This window comes from Nicotiana tomentosiformis, chromosome 9 (assembly GCF_000390325.3).
Source record: "Nicotiana tomentosiformis chromosome 9, ASM39032v3, whole genome shotgun sequence".
Classification (NCBI taxonomy): domain Eukaryota; kingdom Viridiplantae; phylum Streptophyta; class Magnoliopsida; order Solanales; family Solanaceae; genus Nicotiana; species Nicotiana tomentosiformis.
In genome coordinates this window covers 109893005-109919288 of record NC_090820.1, presented here as the reverse complement: position 1 = coordinate 109919288, position 26284 = coordinate 109893005, and positions in this window count along the sequence as shown.

Sequence of the window (26284 nt, the reverse complement as noted above, 5' to 3'; positions counted from 1 at the left end):
CTATCAATAATCAATACACATTCGCATACAACCATCTTTCTTTTTTACAAATAAGACTGGAGCACCCTAAGGCGACATACTGAGCCGAATGAATCCCTTATCGAGCAAATCTTGCAACTGTTCATTTAACTCTTTCAACTATGTTGGGGCCATACGATAGGGTGGTATAGAAATGAGTTGAGTGCTCGGTAACAAGTCAATACCAAAGTCGATATCCCTGTCGGGCGGCATGCCCAGAAGATCCACCGGGAATACGTCTAGATAATCCCTCACTACCGGAACTGACTTGACAGTAGGAGTATCAACACTAACATCCCTCACATATAGCAGATAAGCATCACACCCCTTCTCAACCATCCACTGAGCCTTTATAAATGAGACAACCCTACTAGGGACATAATCTAAAGTACATCTCCAATCTAGTCGTGGAAGACCTAGAATAGCCAACGTCACCGTCTTGGCGTGACAATCAAGAATAGCATGATAGGGAGACAACCAGTCCATGCCCAAGATAACATCAAAATCCACCATACCGAGTAACAATAAATCGACTTTGGTCTCAAAACCACTAAGAACAACCAAACACAACCGATACTCATGGTCAACAACTATAAAATGTCCCACGGGTTTAGACATATAGACAGAAGAACTCAAAACATAACGGGATACACCCAAATATGGAGCAAAATAAGACGACACATAGGAATAAGTGGAACTTGGATCAAATAAGACTGATGCATCTCTATGATAGACCGGAACAATACTTGTAATGACATAGTCGGATGAAACTGCCTCCATCCTAGCAGGAAGGGAATAATATTTGGCCTGGCCTTCCCCTCTAGGGTGACCTCTACCTGCTCGACCTCTACATCTAGCTGGTTGTGTAGGTAGGGTGGCAACTAGTACGACAACCATGGACTGAGAAACCTGAAGACCTGGTGGAATACGCAGAGCCTGAGTAATCTGTGGAGGTGCACCCCTCCTGAGTCTTGGGCAATCCCTTACCACATGACGAGTGTCACCGCACTCAAAACAAGCTCTCGGAGACTGTGGCTGCCTCGGGCCTGATCGATTGGACTGGCCACTGAGAGCACCCCGTGTAGGAGGTGCACTAGACAATGGTGGTGCATAATAGGGATCCTGAGGCCTAGGAGTGGCCGGAATACCGCTGAAAGCTGGAAGTGCTGATTGAACAGGGCGACTCACATAGCCCCTACCATGATGAGCTAAACTAGGGCACGGGTACCACTGTATGTGCCAGACTCTCGAGACCTCTTGGCCTCTCTCTCCTTTCTATCCCGAGATAGCATACCTTCCAATCTCCTAGAAATCCCCATTACCTGCTGGTATGCGATGTCCATCTCCAATCTGGGGCCATGCTAAATCTGATACTGGGGTTGAGCCTCTCGATAAATCGATGAACCCGCTCTCGAACAATAGCAACCAAGGCTGGTGCATGCCTCGCCAAATCACTGAATTGTACTGCATACTCCGAAATTATCATAGAACCCTAGCGCAACTGCTCAAACTCTGCGTGATATGCATCTCTGATTGTTTGAGGGACATACTCCCTCAAGAACATATCTGAGAACTGAGTCCAAGTGAGTGAAGATGCCTCGGCCTGACTACCTAACTCATATGCTCGCCACCACGGATAGGCCACTCCTCTAAGCTGGAATGTAGTGAAAGAAACCCCACTAGACACTGCAACACCCATAGTACGGAGGGTACAATGGCACTTCTCAAGAAAACCTTGGGCATCCTCTGACGCCAAACCACTGAAAGTAGGAGAGTGGTACTTCTTGTACCTCTTGAACATGAGGTCCTCCTCCTCAGAAACTGCTGCCTTAACCTCGGGCTGAACGGGGGGCTACTGGATGCATTGGTATGACCTCTGGAGCCTGGTCGACCTAGACCTACTTCTCTGGGGTACGGGTGGCAGGAGTCTGTGCTCCTCCAGCTTGAGATGTGGATGGAGCAAGTGGTATCAACAGCGCCTGAGCCAAAGTGCTGAACATACTTAGAAACTGGGCGAGAGTCTCCTGTAGGGTTGGTATAGTTACAGGCGTCCTAGGTATCTGTCCTCCAATTAGAGCTATTGGTGGCTCCTCTGTAGCATCTTGTGCGGGTACTATGGCTGCACCACGTGGACGTCCTTGTCCTCTACCCCAGCCCCGGCCCCGGCCTCTCATGGCTCTAGCAGGGCACGCGGGTGTCTAGTCATCTGATCCAGCTATACGTGTCCTCATCATCTGTGAGAGAATAGAAAGACGGAAATTTAGAATCCAAAGTCAAAATTTTCGCACGATAAAAAATCAAGGAAGTGAAGCTTTTCCTAACATTTCCATAGCCTCCCGAAGATAAGTACATACGCCTCCGTACCGATCCGCGAGACTCTACTAAACTTGCTTGTGACTCATAACACCTATGAACCTAGAGCTCTGATACTAACTTGTCACGTCCCCAATTTTCCTCCGTAGAAAGTAGTTATGGCACCTAGTCTCTAGGACTAAGTAAGCCTAACAAGTATGTAGAATAACTAAAATATTAAGCTAAAACGAAATACATCAACAACTGTAATCAATAAAATCTGCAACTTCAAATATAAACAACTCCCCAAAACCCGGTAAATATAAGTCACAAGTTCTAAAGAGAAATGTGATGACCCAAAATGTCATCTTTAAATTTAATAATTAATTTTGTGTTCTAAGACCTCGAAAATTTAATAATAATTAATGTGTTGAACATGCTTAAATGTGAATTAGAGCTTTAAAACTCAATTGAGTTGACTTTGGTCAATATTTTTAGAAAACGGACTTGGATTTGTGTTTTGACAGTTTCAGTAGGTCCGTACCGTGATTTGGGACTTAAGCGTATTCCCGGAATTAAATTTCGAGTTCACTAGCCCGAGATATGAAATTTTGATAAAAAATTAAAAGTTTAAGTTCAAATAGTGACCGGATGTCGAATTCTATGCAAACGATCCTGGAATAGAATTTTGATGATTCCAACAGCTCTATATGGTGATTTTGGACTTAGGAGCATGAGCGGAATTTTATTTTGAAGTCCGTAGTGAAATTAGGCTTGAAATGGCTAAAACAAGAAGTTAAGTTTGGAAGTTTGACCGGGGAGTTGACTTTTTGATACCGGAGTCATAATACAGTTCCGAAAATTTTCATAGCTCCGTTATGTCATTTATGACTTGTGTGCAAAATTTAAGGTCAATCGGACTCTATTTGACAGGTTTCGACATCGAAAGTAGAACTTGGAAATTTTAAATTTTATTAATCTTGAATTAGAGCATAATTCATGTTTTTAGCATCGTTTTATGTGATTTGAGGTTTAAAATAAGTTCGTATGATGTTTTAGGACTTGTTGGTATATTTGGTTGAGGTTCCGAGAGCCTCGGGTGACTTTCGGATGGTTAACAGATCAAATGTTAGATTTAAAAAGTTGCTACAATTGTTTTCTCTTCTGCTGGAAATTTCTGGGTTGTGATCGAGCCCAAATATCCAGCCCAGGGTCGACGGCCAGGGACGAGGCTCAAGATCGAGCCCAGATATCGAGCCCATCTCGAGGGCCATGATCGATGTCAGGCTCGAGGGCCATGATTGAAGGCCCAGGCTCAATGCCATGATCGAAGGACCATGCTCGATGCCATGATCGATGGCATGATCGAAGGCCTAGGATCGATGCCATGATCGATGCCATGATTGAAAGCCCATGCTCGAGGGCCAAGATCGGAGCCACGATCGAGGCCCAGGCTCAAGGGCCATGATCGAAGGTACGATCGAGGCCCAGGCTCGAGGGCCATGATCGAAGCCACGATCGAGGCCCAGTTCTAAAGGAGGGAATTTCGTCTCATTTGCCATTTTTGACAAACTTGAGCTTGAGGAGAGGCGACTTTTGACAGATTTTCAAGAAAAAATATTAGGGTAAGTGATTCCAACTCAGATTTGATCTATATACACAAATATATCATTGTTTTCACCATTTAATTAGTGTTTTGAGATTGAAATTTGGGAACTTTTTAGAAATCTCATAGAAATGAATTTTTGAGATTTCGGTATCGATTCGGAGTCGGATTGAAACTGGCATGGTTGGACTCGTAAATGAATGGGTTGTCGGATTTCGTAACTTTTGCCAGATTCCGAGACATGGGCCCCACTGACGAATTTTTAATTAATTTCGGGATTTTTATTGAAAATGTAGTATTTTCTTATAGAATTGATTCCTATAAATTTTGGTTAGATTCGAGCCAATCAAAGTTGGATAATCGAGGAAAGGGCCTTCTAGTGGATTAAATTGGAGCAAATTGAGGTAAGTCTCTTGTCTAATCTTGTGAGGGGAAAATTACCCAATAGGTAATTAAAGTAATAATTGTTGTTAATTGTGGGTGCTATGAACACACGATGTGAAGAGAGTCCGTGCGTAACTACTATTAATACTAAAGTCCGGGCAGTTTAGGACTCAAAGCATGATTACTTGTGTAAATTGTATTCTTTGTTTAATTAATATTATATATATATATATATATATATATATATATATATATATATATATATATATATATATATATATATATAGTGTATTGTTAGATAAAAATATTAAAGAATGGAAATCTCATATGTTTGATTTTTTGTTTAAATTAATTAATTGTTAAGAGAAATTGTTCATCCTCTCAAATTGATCTTATAATAAATCTACTCTCTTTTCGGAGGTACATAAGAAAATGTCCTCCTTTCTTGAGGAGCGGGCCGAATGCCTCGGCAGGATAGATGCATCTGTGGATCGTGTCCCACGTCCCTCGGCAGTGTACATGACACTCTGGATCGGGTCGTACGACCTCGGCAGAAATCATGCTTAATAATAATAATTACACGATACTTTGATAGCTTATTGCATCTTGCGAAGCTAATTGATAAATTAAAAATCTTTGGAATTTAAAGAATTATTATTCCTACTTGTTAAGGAATTATTGTTATTCCTGTAAATGAGACTAATTGATAAATTGGATATTTTATTTAATTGAAGGAATTTAATTAATATATTGAGAATTTTTGCATTTGAAGGAATTTAATTAATATATTGAGAATTGTTGCATTTGAAGGAATTTAATAAGTTCTACTGGTTAAATAAATTATTGTAAATTCTATGAATCATGCTGATTTAAATATTCTAGTTTTATTTCAATTATTATTGTTGACCCATAGTGAGTGTCAAAGTCGGCCATCTCATCTCTACCACTTCGAGATTAGGCTAGATACTTACTAGGTATACGTTGTTTACGTACTCATACTACACTTGCTGCACTTTTTGTGCAGGACCTAAGGCAAGTACTAGTGGGGGATCTATCGTTTTACACCCAAGTTATCCAGGGGCATAGTGGTGAGCTGCCTTCCTGAGCCGTTCTGCAACTACCAATGTCTCTCCTTGTATTTTTCATTCTATCTATTTTTATTTCAGACTGTATTTGAGGTTTTGTATAATCTACTAGATGCTCATACACTTGTGACACCAGGTCTTGGCACATATATTGGTAGAATTTAGAATTTTATTATTTTTTTCTTGAATTTAAGTTAATCGGTATCTTTTCTAATTTCTTAATATTGCTAGTAAAAAAATAAAATTTCTTAGAAAATTATTATAAAAATAATTGATATATGTTTAATTTATTTGTTGGCTTGCCTTGCTGTAGTGTTGGGCGTCATCACGACCTATAGGTTAAATTGGGCCGTGAAAATAAATACTAAATATCCCTATGCATCGGAGTCTAATGAGGATAAAGAAATTACATAATAAAGATAGAGAGGGACTTCGAGGTTTGCGGACGCTAGAAGATGTACCTTGAAGTCTCCACGTACGGACAAGCTCACTGATACCTGGTCTGGTAGGCAGTACCTGAATCTGCATAAAAGATGTGCAGAAGCGTAGTATGAGTACACCACAACGGTACCCAATAAGTGTCACGCCTAACATCGGTAGAGCAGTGACTAGGTCAGGTCAGGGCCCTACTAGAAATAATAAGAAACAAGGCAAAAGATAAAATAACATAATGAAATGAGAGAGAAGTAAAACAATGAGAATTTACGGAAGGTAATAAAACGGAATCAAAGAAAGACAAATACAACATGAAATAAAAGCAAAAATCTTACAAGATACAGAAAGACAACAACAACCAATACAATAAATAGAGGAAATCAACAGGGGCACTCCCGAGGTACCGCCTCGTAGTCCCAAAAGTAAATATCTCACCATCTTTCCTTATATCACCGCGGGGGCCTTTATATTTTATTTTGAAAATTATTTTCTCGAAATAGCATCCCGTGTTTTAGCCAACCTTATCACACCGCATGACTTCTAGCAGTTCCCTTACTAGCCACGTGTATCAAGCCCACCTTATCTCTCTGCATGCGTTTCAATATCCAGACCTTATACCACATCATGCGTATCAATAATCACAATGGCACGGAATAAACCTAGTACAAACAATAGCAACCGTACGGCAGAAACCTCGTGCAACAATAACAACCGCACGACGGAAACCTCGTGCAACAACCAAACAATCATCTCAACAATAATCACGGAAACCAAAACATAACAATTGAAATAACGATATTTCAAGGATAGTAATTGCAAGTAAAGAATCCCATAGTTAAATAAGGAATATAGAATCAAGAAAGCAGGTAATTCGACTAAGCATGTAGTACAACCTGCAAATTCCTCCGCATGTATGATGACACCAGAAGGCTGGAACTTTAGCAATTGTATAAGTCCAAAATGATCTGATATCGATTTGAATCACCCCCGAGGCCCCCGAGACCTCCACCAATTATACCAAAAAGTCCTAAAACATGATACGAACTTAGTTGAGGCCTCAAATCACATCAAACAACATCTAAAATACGAATTATGCAACGATTCAAGCCTAATGAACATTTGAACTTCTAACTTCCACATCCGGTGCCGAAACCTATCAAATCAAGTCCGATTGACCTTAAATTTTGCACACAAGTCATAATTTACATTACGGACCTACTCCATTTTCCAGAATCAAAATTTGACCCCGAGATCAAAAATTTCACTCCCGGTCAAACCTTCCAAAATCTTCCAATTTTCCAACTTTCGCCAATTAACGCCGAAATGACTTACGGACCTCCAAATAAATATTCGGACACACTCCTAAGACAAATATTACCATACGGAGCTATTGAAACTTTCAAAACTCCATTCCGGAGTCGTCTTCATACAATTAGAACTACAATCGACTTCTATGACTTTAACTTTCAATTTAGGGACTAGGTGTCTCATTCCACTCTGAAACTCTCCTGAACCCAACACCAAGCACCCCGAAAAGTCAAGTAACCAAAAAATGAGATAGAGGGAGCAATATATAGGGGATCAGGGCTAGCACTCTCAATATGACCGGCCGGGTCTTTACAAACCATTAAGTCTGTTTGTTTTTAAATTTTACAACAACTTAATGGGTTTGAATAGATCTTAATGACTAAGATCTATAACATAGTCTTAATATCATTAAGATGTTATACACTCAATAATTTATGTAAAAAATGACATTTCACCATAACTCATATAATTTCACCACTAACAACCATCATCACTGCTATCGATGTTCCCCACCATTATAAACTACCACCACCACTAGCCACCACCCATTACTACCATTCCTCAGCCACAACCACCATCGTTGTCAAGCACGAATATTAGTTGTCACCACCACTAGCCATCATTTACAACCATCACCACCGATCACTATTACTACAACAACCATCGATCACCACTATCAGCCACCACTATATATCACCCATTGCAATTATCAGTCACCACCACCATCAATCACAACCAATTAAATACTACTATTATCTACCATCTACTACTGATAATTACCACAATCAACCAACACCACCACCATCTACTACCCAGTCAGCACTCACAACCACAACCTTTAGCCATCACCACCACCAACCACCATATAAACTTTAAAAATATTTTACTAATATTATATTAAATTAATTTGTATTATTTGGTTGAATTTATATTTAATAATATTTAAAAATATAAAAATATTATACATTCAGATATAGAGAAAGCAAATAATTTTAATTATTAGTATTTAGATCTTAATATAACATCTTAATATTCAGATGTGAATTCAGACTCAGACGTTTTAATTTTAATACACATATTAATATTCAGATGTATATTCAGATTCAGGCGTCTTAATCTTAATAAAAAAATGATGTGTTTCACAAGAGTGTGATAGCTTATTTTTGAGATATTATTATTCCGTACCAACATTTTATACAATTTAGTAATGTTTACAGAAGACTGTATTATGACCTTAATTTGATGAGTTGTTTAGTAGAGGTCTATATGTTAAATCAAAATCTAGTGGTTTAAATGTGATTGACAAAATAGAGAGAATCACACCTAGTGCTTAACTTGGAAATGGCTAGCACCACAAAATCTATACTTACACTTTTTGGATATTGAGTTGAGGTGAAAAAATCTAAAATTAGAAAAACGTGTAACGACCCGACCGGTCGTTTTGAGCTCCAACGTGTTGTTAGACAGTTTGGGGCCTTGAGTAGTTTCACTTCAGGTATTATCACTTGTGCGCGTGGTCGGAATTGAATTTCGGGAAGCTCGGAGTTGATTTGGAAAAAAAATTCTAATTTCAGAAGCTTTAAGTTGGAAGAATTGACTAAGGTTTGATTTTTGAGTAAACGACCTCGGAATCGGGATTGGAAGGTTTCAACAGGTTCGTATGATGATTTTGGACTGGGGCATATGTAACGACCCAACCGGTCATTTTGAGCATTTGTACTTCGCTCGGTAGTTTACGGGTGTGAGTAGCTCCGTATGATGTATTTTGACTTGTGCAAATCGTCGGTTTTGGTTTTCAGGTATTTCGAAATCGAATTGGAAGAATGGATTTCTTTGTTAAAGCTTTAAAATGGGAGAGTTGACCAAGTTTGACTTTTTAGCATTTGACCTCAGATTGGAATTTTGATGGTTCTGTTAGCTCCGTTGGGTGATTTTGAACTTAGGAGCGCGTTCGTATTGTGATTTGGAGGTCCGTGGTTGAATTTGGCTCGAAAAAGCGAAAGTTGAAATTTTGGAAAGTTTGATCGAGAGTGGACTTTTTGATATCGGGGTCGGATTCCAATTCCTGAAATTGGAGCAGGTCCGTAATGTCGAATATGAATTGTGTGCAAAATTTGATGTCAATCGGACATGATTTGATATGTTTGGACATCGGTTGTGGAAGTTAAAGTTTCAAAAGTTCATTGAATTCGAATTGAGGTGTGATTCGTCGTTCCGATGTTGTTTTGTGTGTTTTGAGGCCTCGAGTAGGTCTATGTTATGTAGTTGGACTTGTTGGTATATTCGGACAGGGTCCCGAGGGGCTTGGGCGTGTTTCGGATTGTTTTCGGACTATTTTCCTCCATTTTGGCCTTGCTGGTGTGTTCTGGTTTTCTGGTGCGTGGATTGTTCTTCGCGATCGCGGATCAGTAGATGCGATCGTGTAAAGGGAAAATGGAGTTGGATTGTTTCTTATTGCGGTTGCCATTGGCCAGAAGAGATCGCGTAGCTTTGTGTTGAAGACTATCCGCGTTCACGTATGAGGAACTGCGACCGCGAAGTGTTGAGGTTTGGCAGCTAGAGCTGGAGGCCTTCTTCATCGCGTTCGCGTAGTTGGAGATGCGTTTACGAAAGTCTGAGCCAGCTGTGAGTCGCATTCGCAAGGTGTTTACCGCGAATGCGAAGTGTATTATGGTGGCAGATTATTTTATTCATCGCGAACGCGATGGTTTTCCCACGTTCGCATTAGAGAAATGTCTGGGCAGATTATTAAGTACTCTATTTTGAGGGTTTCGGGCATTTTTGCATTTTGGGAGCTATGGAGCTCGGATTGACACGATTCTTGAAGAAATTTTCACCATATGAATTGGAGTAAGTGTTCTCTACTCGGTTTTGGTTATATTTCATGAATCTACATTCGCTTTTGGTAATTGGATTGTGAATTTTAAAGAGGAAATTGGGGGTTTTGGCTTAAAGTTTCATTATATGAATTTTTGAGTTTTGAACATTGAATTGGAGTCGGATTTGAGTGAAACTAGTATGGTTGGACTCGTAATTGAATGGGTTGTTGGATTTTGTAATTTTTTTCAGGTTTTGAGGTACTGGCTCGAGTTGGACTTTTGCCCGATTTTGGGCTTTTGATTCAAGATTTGATCTTTTTCTATCTGGATTGGTTCCTTTAGCATTGTTTGATGTATTTGAGTTGTTTTTGGTTCATTTCGAGCCGTTCAGAGGTCGGAACGCACGAGATGGTATTTTGTAGCATCGCTTGGCTTGCTCGGTGTTGGAATTGACTTGTTCGAGGTAAGTAACTCTTCTAATCTTAGTGCTGAGGGTATGAAACCCCGAAATACGTGTTATGCGATTGGTATTGAGGTGACGCACATGCTAGGTGAAGGGCGTGTGGGCGTGCACCATGTGAATTCGGAATCTGTTGTTCCCATGGCACTGTATAGTGGTCCTACTTTGTTGATATCTGTGTTTTCACCTTGTGATAAAGTAGTTAAGTTGTCAATCATGCTTGATATCATGTTTAGGCATTATGCCGATACTGTTTAGACCCATAGTGGCGTCTCTTACTGTCATCTTACTGATTTTATTGATATGTCATACTCAGTCATATCCATGCATTCATACCATATCCCAGTCTCAGATATTATTTATCGATACATCATATCATTGTTGTCGGGCTAGTTTCATGACATTGTGAGCCCGTGAGTGAGACTGGAGAGATTGATGACTGAGTGAGGCCGAGGGCCTGAGTGAGAGTGACATTTTGGATCGGGATGCACGCCGCAACATATTATATTGATTACATTTTATATGGATCGGGTTGCACGCTGCAACGAGCCATCTGGATATATATATATATATATATATATATATATATATAATTAGATCGGGTTGCATGCCGCAATAATATTATATCGGGTTGCACACCGCAACAATATTGGATCGGGCCACACGCCGCAACAATATAGCGCTTGGATCGGGTTGCACTCTGGAGTCTGCACACCCCCAGTGAGAGCAGTCGACTATATATATGTGGATCGGGTTGCACGCCGCAAACGGCCTTATGGTCATATATGGATCGGACTGCATGCCGCAACAAGTATTGTACACCGTTAAGTGATTGAGTGTGCTGAGCATTGAGCATAGTGAGAGAGAATACGAGACAGTGAGGTTGAATACTCTGAGAGTGTGAGTACATGAGATCATCATCGAGATTCATTACATTTGACATGCGAACTTGTGATACATGCATAGAGGTGCATTTCCTTTTGCTACCCAGTTGTGGGGACATTTATGATTTTACATGTATCTTGACATGTAGGCATAGAGAAGTACTTTCCTTATGCTATCTGAAAATGAGACATCTTACTTATTATTGAAAGAAGTTTTGGGAAAAATCACAGTTTTGAAACTTGCTCGTATTTTGGCTTTTTCGGTAAAAGATTTGGGTTTTCAGTGAGATACTTGAAAAGAAATGCCTACTTTTCTGGAAATGTGAATAAACTGAACCTTTTATTTCTGAGATACTCTTTTATTACTTGTACTATGTTGTTATGTTGAGTTGTGGAATTTCGTGTTGGACCCGACCTTTGTGTTAGCTTGTCACTACTTTTAACCTAAGGTTAGGTTTGTTACTTATTGAGTACATGGGGTCAGTTGTACTCATACTACACTTCTGCACATTGCATGTAGATGCTGGCTGCTAATGTTGTTGTGTTCGATGGGAGCTGGATTGATGATGTACCTGTGTCATGGATGTAGCTGCCTCTTGTTCGTGGTAGCTTTAGCTCTGTAAAAAACTCTGTTTATGTACTATTCAAATAGACTATTTATTTATTTATTTATTTATTTCACTTCCGCTTTGTAAACTCCATTCTTAGAAGCTCGTGATTTGTACTACAAGTTATTGGAGAATGTATTAGATTCAGATATTTCTTTACTTAATTACTTTATTAATTGTTATTGGAATTGGTTAGTGGTTAATTGGCTTACCTAGCGGGTTGGGTTAGGTCCCATCACGACTAGTCGGAATTTGGGTTGTGATAAGGTGGTATCAGAGCTCTAGGTTCATAGGTTCTACGAGTCATGAGCAAGTGTCTAGTAGAGTCGCATTGATCGGTATGATGATGTCCATACCTATCTTCGAGAGGCTACAGGACATTTAGGATATATGATGACGTCCATACCTATCTTCGAGAGGCTACAAGACATTTAGGATATACTTTCCATCTTTCATTCCTTATCGTGTGGCATTGATTCAGCTTGAAGCATAACTCTTTGAATTCCTTCCGCGCGTTCATATGCGCATGTGAGAGCTCGGTATTAGTTGTGCACCGGCGGTTTGTGATTCTATGAACAAGGATGTGTATTCGATGTTTTGGTGATGGGCCGGTCTAGAGGACTTGAGGTCATGGTTAGGCCGTAGCTTGAGCTCGGTAGCTTCAGTGGTAACTTCTACATTTGGACTCATATGTCCGGTAATGTCCCTACGAGTGAAATTTGTGGCTCGATGAGCGGTGAAATAGTTATGTGGTTAGTATGATGTGACTGCGAGATGTGTTCGGATTGTTGAATGTGACGAGATGAGTTTACTTGAGAGGTAGCAAGGACTATTTTGATTTCTGTCTTGATATGGCGTATGGTCTCGAGTTTTGGGTGTGTTGAGGGATCTCTCATGTTGTTTAGTTGTGGAGTGAAGTAGATGATCATGTCTTGTTGATGAGTTCAGAATCAAGAAGATTAAGTGATTGCGTAGTAGTTGTGACTGTGGAAGGGTATAGAGACATGTCAGCTTGAGGCCGAGCAGGTGGAATATCTCCTGCAAGGTGTCCTGAGGTTGTGTGGTCCTTATGATGTTTTGTAGAGAGTTCTCTTTTACTGGTAAATGATATATGTTACAATTTGAGTTTGGATTGCTTGTGGAAGTTGGCTTGATTATTACAAGGGTGAATGCGAGATTTGCTTATAATGTGAAGTATTAGATGGTTTGCGTTACAGGAGCTCATGAAGGATTTGGTTGAATATCACTGTGGTATTATGGTAGTAATAGAGTATGGGCATTGTGAGTTGTGTGTTTTGATCTATGGCTTTGAGCCAAGTGGAGGAGTCTGCTATCGACAAGATGATTGTACTATTATGTGTTGTATTGGTTTTGATTTGGGGTATACTGGTGAATCAGCTATGACTGCAGGGGTTGAGATTGAGGATGATTCGAGTAAGGGAATTTTTGAATACGGGTTGTATTACACTCTATGGGTATATAGGTATTATGGAATGATTGAGCAGTTAGTCATGGAAGATGTAGTGTGCATGGTGGGGTTACTACTTTGGGTGTCGTCTTGCCAATGGGGCACCAGTCATTTGGCCTGTTTGGGGCGGTGCAATTGTGATTTGAGAAGAGTGGATGACTCTCGCGAATGGTTCTAATGGATTCAAGAATTATATGTAGCGATTTAGAATTTTCAAGATTGGTATATGGCTAGAAATAGAGAGTTACATTGGACGGTGTCGAGACTGGTGGCATTTTTATATCATTGTGGATAATGCATTTCAGTAACAAGAAGGTGAAGGAAACAATTTTAGGTTCATATGAGGTCTCTTTAAAATAGGTGCCTCGGTTGTGGTGCTTTCTGGTGCTTAAGAGGGAAGTCAGTGGCTTATGGGCCTTAGGGCATGGTGGTTTAATACTAGTGCCTCTTGTGTGGTGAATTTTGGCTAAGGATCGTGGTGCTCCAGCAAGGAGAAGTATCAACTTGAAGGTAATTTGGAAGGGACTTGGAGAAGTAGGGCAACGTGGTAGTAGGTTGGGTTAGCACAGTAATGGGTATGATCAGTTCTTTGGGTACTTATGATGTGGCTAGTCTCTACAGGTGTTTCGTGTCAATGCTCTTGGGTTTTAGCAACCTACATGGTTGGGTTGATTTAGAGAGATTCGGTTAAGATAGCTTGGTTATGTGCAAATGGGTTTCGAAGAGTTCTCAATGGTCTTTACCAAGGTTCGAGGGGTATATTTCCTGCTGGCGTGAGGAGCATGTGGTGTATAGTAAATTTCTCCGGGATGAAATCAAATGGAAGGTCCTTAGTTAATTGAGCATGTAGTTGCTTGTGACTCGGAGTGGACTATGAAGTTCTCGTTTTTATTTTCATATGATGGCATGGTATATGAGGTTTGTTGTGTGGAATTGAGATTTTCCTGAGCGAGGTCACAGTTCAGTTTTGAAGGGAAGGTCGTAAAATTCTTAGGCAGGATGGACGGTTTCAGATGACTAGGTAAATGATATTACTATTTGGTATGGCTTGATGAGAGTATACATTTTAGAAGGGGCAATGTGTTTTGATTTATGGATACTTCCTTGGTATTGCGACACTCTCGTGGTTTATTGTGGGCGGCGGGAGTCTGGGTTCCTCCCCAGGTCTGTGAAGTAGCTGGTGCAACCAGAATCAACTCCGCCTGAGCCAATGTACTAAACATGCTCAAGAACTGTGCTAAGGTCTCCTGAAGTCTGGGGGTAACAACAGGCGCCTCCGGTACCTACTCCCCTACAGGAACTACTGGCAGCTCCTCAACTGCTGCTCTGGTAGGTGCTCTGGCTGCAGCACTTACTCCTCGTCGGCCTCTGCCTCTTCCTCTAGCGATACATGTTCCGGGAGCAACGTCGTCGATAACTGCAACTCGTGTCCTCACCTTCTATGACAAAATGGAATGGTAAAAGTTCAAACTCCGAGATCAATAATCTCGCACGATAGGAATGAAAGAAGCGAGATTGTCCCAATAGTTATGTAGCCTCTCAAATATAAGTACAGACATCTCCGTATCGATCCGCGAGACTCTACTAAACTCGCTTATGACTCTTAGCACCTATGAACCTTGAGCTTTAATACCAACTTATAACGCCCCGATTTCCCCTCTGTTTGGGTATCGTGATGGCACCTAATATTAGGGACTAGGCAAGCCTAACATTAACTGAAACAACAACATTATTTAAATAGAATCTCTTGCAATTCCCAATATCGGTAGTACAAGTCATAATCTCTATAGAGTATTTGCTAGAGAATCTCTAAATACAACTGTCCATAAATAGGAATAAACAGTGCAAAATGAAAACTTGAAGGTGACTATGAAGCCTGCGAACGCAGCAACAGGTTTACCTTGAGTCTTTACAGCAAAGTCCACACAGGTAGCTAACGAACAAGTACCTGGATCTGCACAAAAATGTGCAGAAGTGTAGAATGAGCACACCACAACGGTGCCCAGTAAGTATCAAGACTAACCTCGGTGGAGTAGTGACGAGGAACAATCAAGACACCCACTGGTCTAATAAACTAAACAGGTATAAGTATATGAACAACAGAAGTATGATGTCTACATAAAGACTATGCAATATGGCTCACAATACAGTAATGGCAATAAGGAAGGAAATAACAAGTATCAGCGAAATATCATGAATATGACACAAACAACGTGAATGGAACACAATCTAAATTCGGAATCACGAATACAGCAAGGACAAGTAATAACTCAATAACTACTACCGCTTTTACATCAGGTTTTAGTCAACAAATCCACGAGGTACCGAACCTCGGACAAATCACAACTCACGGGTCTCAATACCTGAACCCTAACACTTGGCATCATGTGCCCTCATAACACCTCATAACTGCGCTGACGACTCACGTGCCAATAAAACCATTTTCACATACAAGGCAAGTAAACTAGGGCGAGCATTTATGCTTAACAATATCAAGAACACCTCTTATCCGATAAGAGTGCTTAACTACATGTATGCTTGTGCAAGTGTCCTACCATAGTCCATATCAGCAAATAAGCATAAGGAAAAAGAACGAATATCACTTATAATAATTTCTCACATCTTTCACAAGCTAAAGCTCACACAGGTACGTATACCACTACACAAATATCAACAACTATAATGCCCCCAGGCCACAAATCAATTCCTGACACTGCCCACCTTGTCTCACCACGTGTGCATTAATAAAGTAAGTGCATGTCTTGTCTCACCACACGTGCATAACAATGTTCCCACCTTGTCTCGCCACATGCACAACCCCCCTCCCCCACATATATATATATCCCTCCTTGTCACGCCGCATGTGCAAATATCATTAGTAACAATAGCAAGGAAGAAACCTCGTGCAACCCCATAACAACAACTGCACGACAGAAACCTGGGCATCACAATAATAACAACCGCATGGCAGAAACCTCGTGCATCACCAAAACAAGTACAACATCATCAATGGAAATAATACAAAGTACGACAAGTAAATCGACTCAAGAACTTTAAATCACAAGAAACGGTATAACCAATTCACAAGAAATAACCACAGTAAAGAATGATAGGCGTAAAGAGAACATCTCAACAAGAAAAAAACTAATATGTAGCAACGATCCCACAATATACATGTCCATAACAGGAAAGCTAACACGAGTCAGATAATTCCAAACAAAACAAATCGACTAAGATATAGGATATCTAAACATCTTTTAAGGTTGCGAAATTACAAATGATATTCAAAAATCAATTAAGGATAAGCAGTGTAAGGATAATCATAACCTCAATTAAGACTGAACAATTATAGGATGAGATAATAATAATTCCAAATAAAGATAAGCAGATATGAAAAGATAGCATGACAATAGAAGAGGTAAAATCTTCAATTAAGTCAAATAAAAGTGAATCCTAAAGCAATTAATTCTAATTAAAGCATGTAGAGGTGAAATTAGTAAATAAGAACTTAATTATATCAAGAACAACTTCATACTCGGTGAATATAAGGACCTAAGAATCCTAAAAGGCCAAGTTTTCACAAATAAGTCTGAGCACGCACTCGTCACCTCGCGTACATGGACTACAATCAACATAGAAGACTCAAATCCTAACGGGAAAATCCCCCATATAAGGTTAGCAAGATACTTACCTCGAATCAAGCTCTATCAGTTTGTAAGAATGCTTTTTTTTCAATTATCCGACTCTGAATGGTCCAAATCTAGCCAAACACAATTTCATATCATGAATACAACCATAATAGACTCATCTAATTAATGAAATCAATATTTTAACAAAAATTCCAAAATTCGCCCTAACAAGTCGACACGGGCCCACGTCTCAGAATGAGGTAAAAATTTCAAAATACGAACACCCATTCACTCACGAGTCCAACCCTATACGAATTACTCAAATCCGACCACAAATCCCCTTTCAAAACTCGAAATCTTTATTGAAGAAGTTCTTCCAATTTTTCCCAATTTCAACCCCAAAAATCCAAAATTAAAGAGTAAATTAATGATAGATTAATGGAGTGTAGATTCAATACCCAATCGATATCTCTGAAACTCCCTCAAAATCTAGTCCAAATCCGAGCTCCCAACTCACGTTTTTTATAAAATGGTAACACCCCCGTTTTGGAAACGATATAAGTCTGCTCAAGTCTTTAAGCATCGCGAATGCGGAGAAAGGCTTGCGTTCGCGAAGAAGAAAAATGAAGGCTGCCAGAAGACCCTTTGTGAACGCGAGCAAAGGGAAGCGAACGCGAAGCACAAAGGACATGAACCTACGCGAATGTGAAGAGGACACGCGAACGCGAAGAGTAAATGATACAGCGCTCGGGGCCTGGTTCCTACTGCGCGAACGCGAAAAAAAGGATGTGAATGCGAAGAAGGAAAAAGGCAGACCTTCCCGAACGTAACGCGAACGCGAAGTGGAAATATTTGGTGGGACAACAGAACACTACGCGAACGCGAAAGGCACTTCGCGATCGCGAAGAAGAACATTAGATGACATAAAATAGCAATTCAAAATAGGAGGAAATGACTCGTGGCCCATCCGAAACACACCCGAGGCCCCCGGGACCCCGTCTAAACAGACAAACAAGTTCCATAACCTAACACGGACTCGCTCGAGGTCTCAAATCATATCAAACAACGTCGAAACTATGAATCACACCATGAATCGAACTTATAAACTTTCAAATCTTCCAACTTCTAAAACCCATGCCGAAACCTATCAAATCAACCCAGAATGACATCAAATTTTGCAAGCAAGTCCCAAATAACATAACAGAGTTGTTCCAACTCTCAGAATCGCATTCTGACCCCGATATCAAAAGGTCTACTTCCAGTCCAAATCTCCAAAAATTCAACTTTCGCCATTTCAAGCCTAAATCAGCTACAGACCTCAGATTTACAGTCCGGGCATGCTCCTAAGTCCAAAGTAACCCAACGGAGCTAACAGAACCGACGGAACTCCATTCCGGAGTCGTCTTCACATAGTTCCAACTACGGTCAAAATCCTAAAACTTAAGCTTTCATTTTAGGGACCTAGTGTCCCAAATCACTCTGAATCATCCGGTAATTGAAACCAACCATGCACACAAGTCAATACACATAATACGAAGCTCCTCAGAGCTTTATGCCGCCGGACGAGACTTACATTCTAAAAATGACCGGCCGGGTTGTTACATCCTTCCCCTCTTAAATAAACGTTCGTCCTCGAATGTGCTAAGAATCGCCTCGACGTCTTTAAATCACTAAAAGTACATATCCAACATACACTCGCGGGGGATGCCACATCACCCCAATCCACATAAGCCTGATGACACCATCAAAACTATAATTTATCATTTCTATCAACACCGATAAGCCTTAGAGTCAAAATTCTCACCTTCCATTTATCTTCAAAAGTCCCGATTCGAAATCTATAACCGGTATCAGTCTCAACCAGCTGTAACAACTCATGCTTATACCCACAAGGTAAGACCACACAACAAGACACACTACACATAGGCCCATAATAACATTTCTTATCACAATAGCTGCTCATAATCAAAACCAGCACCGGTAATTAGCTTCATATCCGTTAGAACCCTGTTCAAACCTCCACAACACTAACAACGATGCAAGAAACATGAAAACCTCTTAACTATACACCCGAATCAACAAGTCACAAATAATACCACCGGCACACACCCCGCAAGCTAAAACTCAAGAAGCACATAATACAAATGTCTGAATATGTAAAGAGAAACACATAAGGGAAATATCAAACAAGTCCGACAGGCACAACTCTCTAACAGTACCATACTACGAATCAATTCAAAAGGAAAAATCAAAGTACCTGAACAAATCATAAGGATCTCTTCCTGGTATAACCTTCCACAGCGGCACGCAACCTAGCTCAAACATAACAAATCACATGGAATCGCGAGGGTCTCACCCTCAACTCTGAATCACAAGCCGAATACACATCATACCAATTAAAATCTCCTACTAACTCAATTCTGCTAATAAAATCACAACACTTACTATACTCTCACCCCGGTAGAGTATCAAATCACAAATCGTAACCAAATTACTCAGGAATCACATTAAACCTGCCATAATAGACAATATGAATTCACTTCTAGCCTCAAACTCTCAATAATGAATAGAAACAAATGATAGACACAAGCTACCACTCATAGAGTCTCCCAACAGGGGTAAACACCTAAACATAATACTAAATCATGAACTCACCCATTGGTGGGATAACAAATAGGGGAACTCGGCCCGATAAGCAGAATCGAATCAAAATACGAATGGTGTCCCTCTGTAATAAATCAAAAGCATATATGTATGACATCATCTGGCATAGCGGCCTCCATACTACTATATGAGACACATCAACGGGATGGGCCTTCCCCTCTTGGGCGCCCTCTATTGCCTGAATACCCCGTTATGACATATTTGTCCGAAGTCTAGGAAAATCTCTCACCCTATGGATGGTATCTCCATACTCGAAGCAACCTCTCTGCCGACGTGGCTGTGGGAACTATGCGTTACGGGTACACTGAGACCCATGAGCACCTGAAACACTGTGCGAAGCCTGAAGTGCAAACTGAACTGGCGGACCCACAAAACCTCTACCATGTCATACTCTGCCTCCAAAATAAGGATCAGTAGATATCTCCGGTATACGAGGAATCCTCACCTCCCTGTCCTCTCTCTCATCATCTTACATATACTCTCTCTCATGACCTCGCCTATCTTCTCTCTCCTGATCCCTCATGCCCTCTACTCGACGAGTGATCCCTACCACCTGATAAAACGAAACATCTGACTCTAACTCCCGAGCCATGCTGAACCGAATATCATGCTTGAGTCCTTTAATGAATCTACGGACACGCTCTCTAACTGTGGCGACCAAAGCAAGTGCATGCCTGGCCAAATCACTGAATCACACAGCATACTCTGACACTGACATAGTGCCCTGGCGCAACTGCTCAAACTCCGCGCGCCATACATTTCAAAGGGACTAAGGTACAAACTCTCTCAGGAACATCTCTGAAAATTGAACTCATATAAGTGAAGCTAACTTGGTTGGGCTACCCAACTCATATGCCTGCCACCACTAATAAGCCGCTCCGCTGAGCTGGAACATAGTAAAATCAAACCCGCTCGTCTCCACAATACCCTTAGTACGGAAAATACAGTGACACTCCTCCAGAAAACCATGTGCACTTTCTGAAGCCAAACTACTAAATGTTGGAGGGTCATATTTCTTAAACCTTGCAAGTCTAAGCTGCTCTTACTCAGATGTTGTTGCCCTGACCACGGGCTGAACTGGAATCACAGGTTGTGTAACCATGACACCTGGAACCTAACTAATATGAACTCGTTGCTCTGGGTGTGGGTGGCGGGAGTCTGGGTTCCTCTCCTAGTTTGTGAAGTAGCTAGTGCAACCGGAATCAACCCCACCTGAGCCAATGTACCAAACATGCTCAAGAACTGTGCTAAGGTCTCCTGAAATCCGGGGGTAACAACAGGCGCCTCTGGTACCTGCTCCCCAATTGGAACTACTAGCGGCTCCTCAACTGCTACTCTGGTAGGTGCTCTGGCTACGACACTTACTCCTCATCGGCCTCTACCTCTGCCTCTAGCGATACCTGCTCTGGGAGCAGCGTCGTCGATAACTACAGCTCGTGTCCTCACCATCTGCGAGAGAATGGAATGATAAAAGTTCAAACTCCGAGATCAATAAGCTCGTACGATAGGAATGAAAGAAGTGAGATCGTCCTAATAGTTTTGTAGCCTCTTGAAGATAAGTGCAAATGTCCCCGTACCGATCTGTGAGACTCTACTAAACTCGCTTATGACTCGTAGCACCTATAAGCCTAGAGCTCTGATACCAACTTTTCACGCCCCAATTTCCCCTCCGTTTGGGTATCGTGATGGCACCTAATATTAGGGACTAGGCAAGCCTAACATTAATTGAAACAACAACATTATTTAAATAGAATCTCTTACAATTCCCAAAACTGGTAGTACAAGTCATAATCTCTATAGAGTGTTTGCTAGAGAACCTCTAAATACAACTGTCCATAAATAGGAATAAACAGTGCAAAATGTAAACTTGAAGGTGACTCCGAAGCCTGCGAACGCAACAACAGGTTTACCTTAAGTCTCCACAGCAAAGTCCACACAGGTAGCTAATGAACAAGTACCTGGATCTACAAAAAAATATGCAAAAGTGTAGAATGAGCACACAACAGCGGTGCCTAGTAAGTATCAAGACTAACCTCGGTGGAGTAGTGACGAGGAACAATCAAGACACCCACTGGTATAATAAACTGAACATGTATAAGTATATGAACAACAGAAGTATGATATATACATAAAGACTATGCAATATGGCTCACAATTAAATAATGGCAATAAGGAAGGAAACAACAAGTATCAGCGGAATATCATGAATATGACACAGACAAAGTGAATGGAACACAATCTAAATCCGGAATCACAAATACAGCAACGACAAGTAATAACTCAGCAACTACAACCGCCTTTACATCAGGTTTTAGTCAACAACTCCACGAGGTACCGAACCTCGGACAAATCACAACTCATGGGTCTCAATACCTGAACCCTAATGCTTGGCATCCTGTGCCCTCATAACACCTCATAACCGCACTGACGACTCACGTGCCAATAGAGCCATTTTCACATACAAGGCAAGTAAACTAGGGTGAGCATCTATGCTCAACACAACAATATCAAGAACACCTCTTATCCGATAAGAGTGCTTAACTACGTGTATGCTTGTGCAAGTGTCCTACCATAGTCCATATCAGCAAATAAGCATAAGGAAAAAGAACGGACATTACGTAAAATATTTTCTCATAGCTTTTACAAGCTAAAGCTCACATATGTACGTATACCACTACACAAATATCAACAACAAGAATGCCCCTAGGCCACGAATCATAACAAATCAATCCCTGACACATCCCACCTTGTCTCGCCACGTGTGCAGTAATAAAGTAAGTGACCACCTTGTCTAGCCACACGTGCATAACAATGTATGTTCCAACCTTGTCTCGCCACATGCGCAACCCCACCCCCCCCCCCCACACACATATAATATATATATATATATATATCCCCCTTAGTCACTCCGCATGTGAAAATATCAATAGTAACAATAGCACGGTAGAAACCTCGTGCACACATAACAACAACCGCACGGGAGAAACCTCGTGCACCACAATAATAACAACCACACGGCAAAAACCTCGTGCAACCCCATAACAACAAGTACAATAACAATAATGGCAATAACACAAAGTACGACAAGTAAATCAAATCAAGAACTTTAAATCACTAGAAATAACCACAGTAAAGAATGTTAGGCGTAAAGAGAATAACTCAACAAGGGAAAAACTAATATGTAGCAACGATCCCACAATATACATTTCAACAATAGGGAAGCTAACACGAGTCAGATAATTCCAAATAAAACAAGTCAACTACGATATAGGATATCTAAACTTCTTTTAAGGTTGAGAAATTACGAATGATATTCAACAATCAATTAAGGATAAGCAGCATAAGGATAATCATAACCTCAATTTAGACTGAACAATTATAGAAAAAGATAATAATAATTCCAAATAAAGATAAGCAGATATGAAAAGATAGCATGACAATAGAAGAGGTAAAATCTTCAGTTAAGTCAAATAAAAGTGAATCCTAAAGCAATTAATTCTAATTAAAGCATGTAGAGGTGAAACTAATAAATAGGAACTTAATCATATCAAGAACAACTTCATACTCGGTGAATATAAGGACCTAAGAATCCTAAAAGGCCAAGTTTTCACAAATACGTCCGAGCACGCACTCGTCACCTCGCGTACATAGACTACAATCAACATAAAAGACTCAAATCCTAAGGGAAATATTCCCCACATAAGGTTAGGCAAGATACTTACCTCGAACCAAGCTCAATCAGTCCATAAGAATGCCCTTTTCTCAATTATCCAACTCCGAATGATCCAAATCTAGCCAAACACAATTTCATATCATGGATACAACCAAAATAGACTCATCTAATTAATGAAATCAATATTTTAACAAAAATTCCAAAATTCATCCTAAAAGGTCGACCCTAGCCCACGTCTCAGAATCGGGTAAAACTCACAACATACGAACACCCATTCACTCACGAGTTCAACAATATAAGAATTACTCAAATCCGACCACAAATCCCCTTTCAAAACTCAAAATCTTTATTGAAGAAATTCTTCCAATTTTTCCCTATATCTACCCCAAAAATCCGAAATTAAAGAGGAAATTAATGATAGATTAATGGAGTGTAGAGTCATTACCTAATCGATATCTCTAAAACTCCCTCAAAATCTTGTCCAAAACCGAGCTCCTAACTCATGTTTTTGATAAAATGGCAACACCCCCATTTTGGAAACGATTTAAGTCTGCCCAAGTCTTTAAGCATCGCGAATGCGGAGAAAGGCTCGCGTTTGCGAAGAAGAAAAATGAAGGCTGCCAGAAGACCCTTTTCGAACGCGAGCAAAGGGACACAAACGCGAAGCACAAAGGATAGGAACCTACACGAACGCGAAGAGGACACGCGAACGCGAAGAGTAAATGATCACCGGCACTTGGGTCCTAGTTCCTACTACGCGAATGAGGAAGGAAGGATGCGAACGCGAAAAAGCAAAAAGGCAGACCTTCGCGAATGCGAGAGCTTGAACGCGAACGCAAAGAGAAAATATTTGGAGGGCTAGCAGAATACTACGCCGATGCGTAAGGCACTTCACGATCGCGAAGAAGAACATCATATGACAGAAAACAGCAGTTCAAAATAGGATAAAATGACCTGTGGCCCATCTGAAACACATCTGAGGCCCCCGAGACCCCGTCTAAACACAGAAACTAGTTCCATAACCTAACACGGACTCACTCGAGGTCTCAAATCACATCAAACAATGTCAAAACTATGAATCACACCATGAATAGAACTTATAAACTTTTAAATCTTCCAACTTCTAAAACTTGTGCCGAAACCTATCAAATCAACCCGGAATGACGTCAAATTTTGCAAGCAAGTCCCAAATAACATAACGGAGTTGTTCCAACTCTCGGAATTGCATTCCGACCCAGATACATTGATCAACTGCTGATATTCATATTTTACCATGTGGCACGAAAGAATTTTAGAAGTATTCCTCACGGGATGATCGTGTATGAGATATGTGTTAGATATTCGGGCGATGGAGATGGAATCAAAAATAGTGATTCGTGTGTTCTATTGATTTGGACTATTTCATGGTTGTGGACTCTGAAGTCATGGCTGAAGCTAGCTAGATGATCGTATGTGTTATGATTCAGTCTTTGTGCGCTTTTGGAGGGTTACTTATCTATTGATGGGTGACCAGAGTTGATTTGGGGGTCCATTATTAGGCCCAATTAGGATGTGTATTCTACACCGAACCGGATTGGTTGACTCCATAATGCTATTGTTGAGGGATGTGCCATTCGATTGTTGTTTAGCTTATTCATGTTTTGAGATGATCTGTGAGTTACTCTTCTATGCTATGAGGAGTTGTGATTCGTTGTTTATATGCACATATGGTGTGGTTCTATTGGGCCCTTATAGCAGAATTTGAGGAAGAAGAGTATTGGGTATTGCTTGGTTGACGGAGTATTGGTTATGTTCTTTCGGGTTTTGTGTGGCATTGTGTCATTTGCTTCTCCGTGGTTATGGTAATGCACTTGGAGTACTTGATGTCGAATTGTGCATGGTTATTGATTTTTAGCAGGGTGACTTGAGGTATTTCATATGGACCAGTATTTGGATAGGGTCACGCATTGCTGCGGAGTTATGTTAAGATCTAATCCTTTGTGTTAGATTCGTGTGTTTTGATTCTACGATGTGTGATAGGTTTTTAGCATTTCCTTATGGTGGTACTTGTTGAGCTTGCGGGAGAGTTCTCCCATCTAAATCAGTTTTCCATGATTTGAGTATATTTGGAAAGTTGCTTATTGGTGCACGGATTGCACAGGTTGTGGCTTTAGATTGTATTTATGTGTCATGTCACTAGAGTGGTCATGTTGGATGAGATGAGGTCATTGGACCTAGAATGGATGCTATCAGATTTGATTGTGGTATATTTGGGAGGATAATATCGGAAGTCGGCTTAGAAATCGGCTATAGTTCTTGTAGAAGGAGTGGGAGATCCATGACCTATTGGTCTAATGAATGGTTATGAATTCTGCATGTTTCTTTCATCATCGATAGTGTACGATGGTTTTAGAATGAGGCTTTATTTGATATGAGGTCTATTACTGGTATTGGGTTATTTTGAGCAGCTACTGTGATTTAAAAATTTTGCTATGAGTATTTGAGTTAAGTGGTACATCATGTGAGTAAACCTTGGGTTATAGATATGGCTTGATATATCTTGTTAATACTTATACAGTATGTAGATGCAAAATTATAATCTTATAAGAAATTTCGGATGTTAGAAATTTGATTCAAAGGCTTGTGGGCTGGGTTGAATTGAGAAATTTAAGTTATATTGTGTTATCGGACCTCTATGGGATAGGGTGACGTGGGATCACCCCCAGGTATATGCATGGTAAGGTTACACGGCGATTTTATGGCTTTTGAGAACAACTCTAGACACGTTTGAGGACGAACGTATGCTTAAGTAGGGGAGGATGTAACGACCCAATCAGTCCTTTTGAGTATTTGCACTTTGCTCGGTAGTTTACGGGTGTGAGTAGCTCCGTATGATGTATTTTGACTTATGTGAAGCGTCGGTTTTGGTTTTCAGGTATTTCAGAATCGAATTGGAAGAATGGATTTTATTG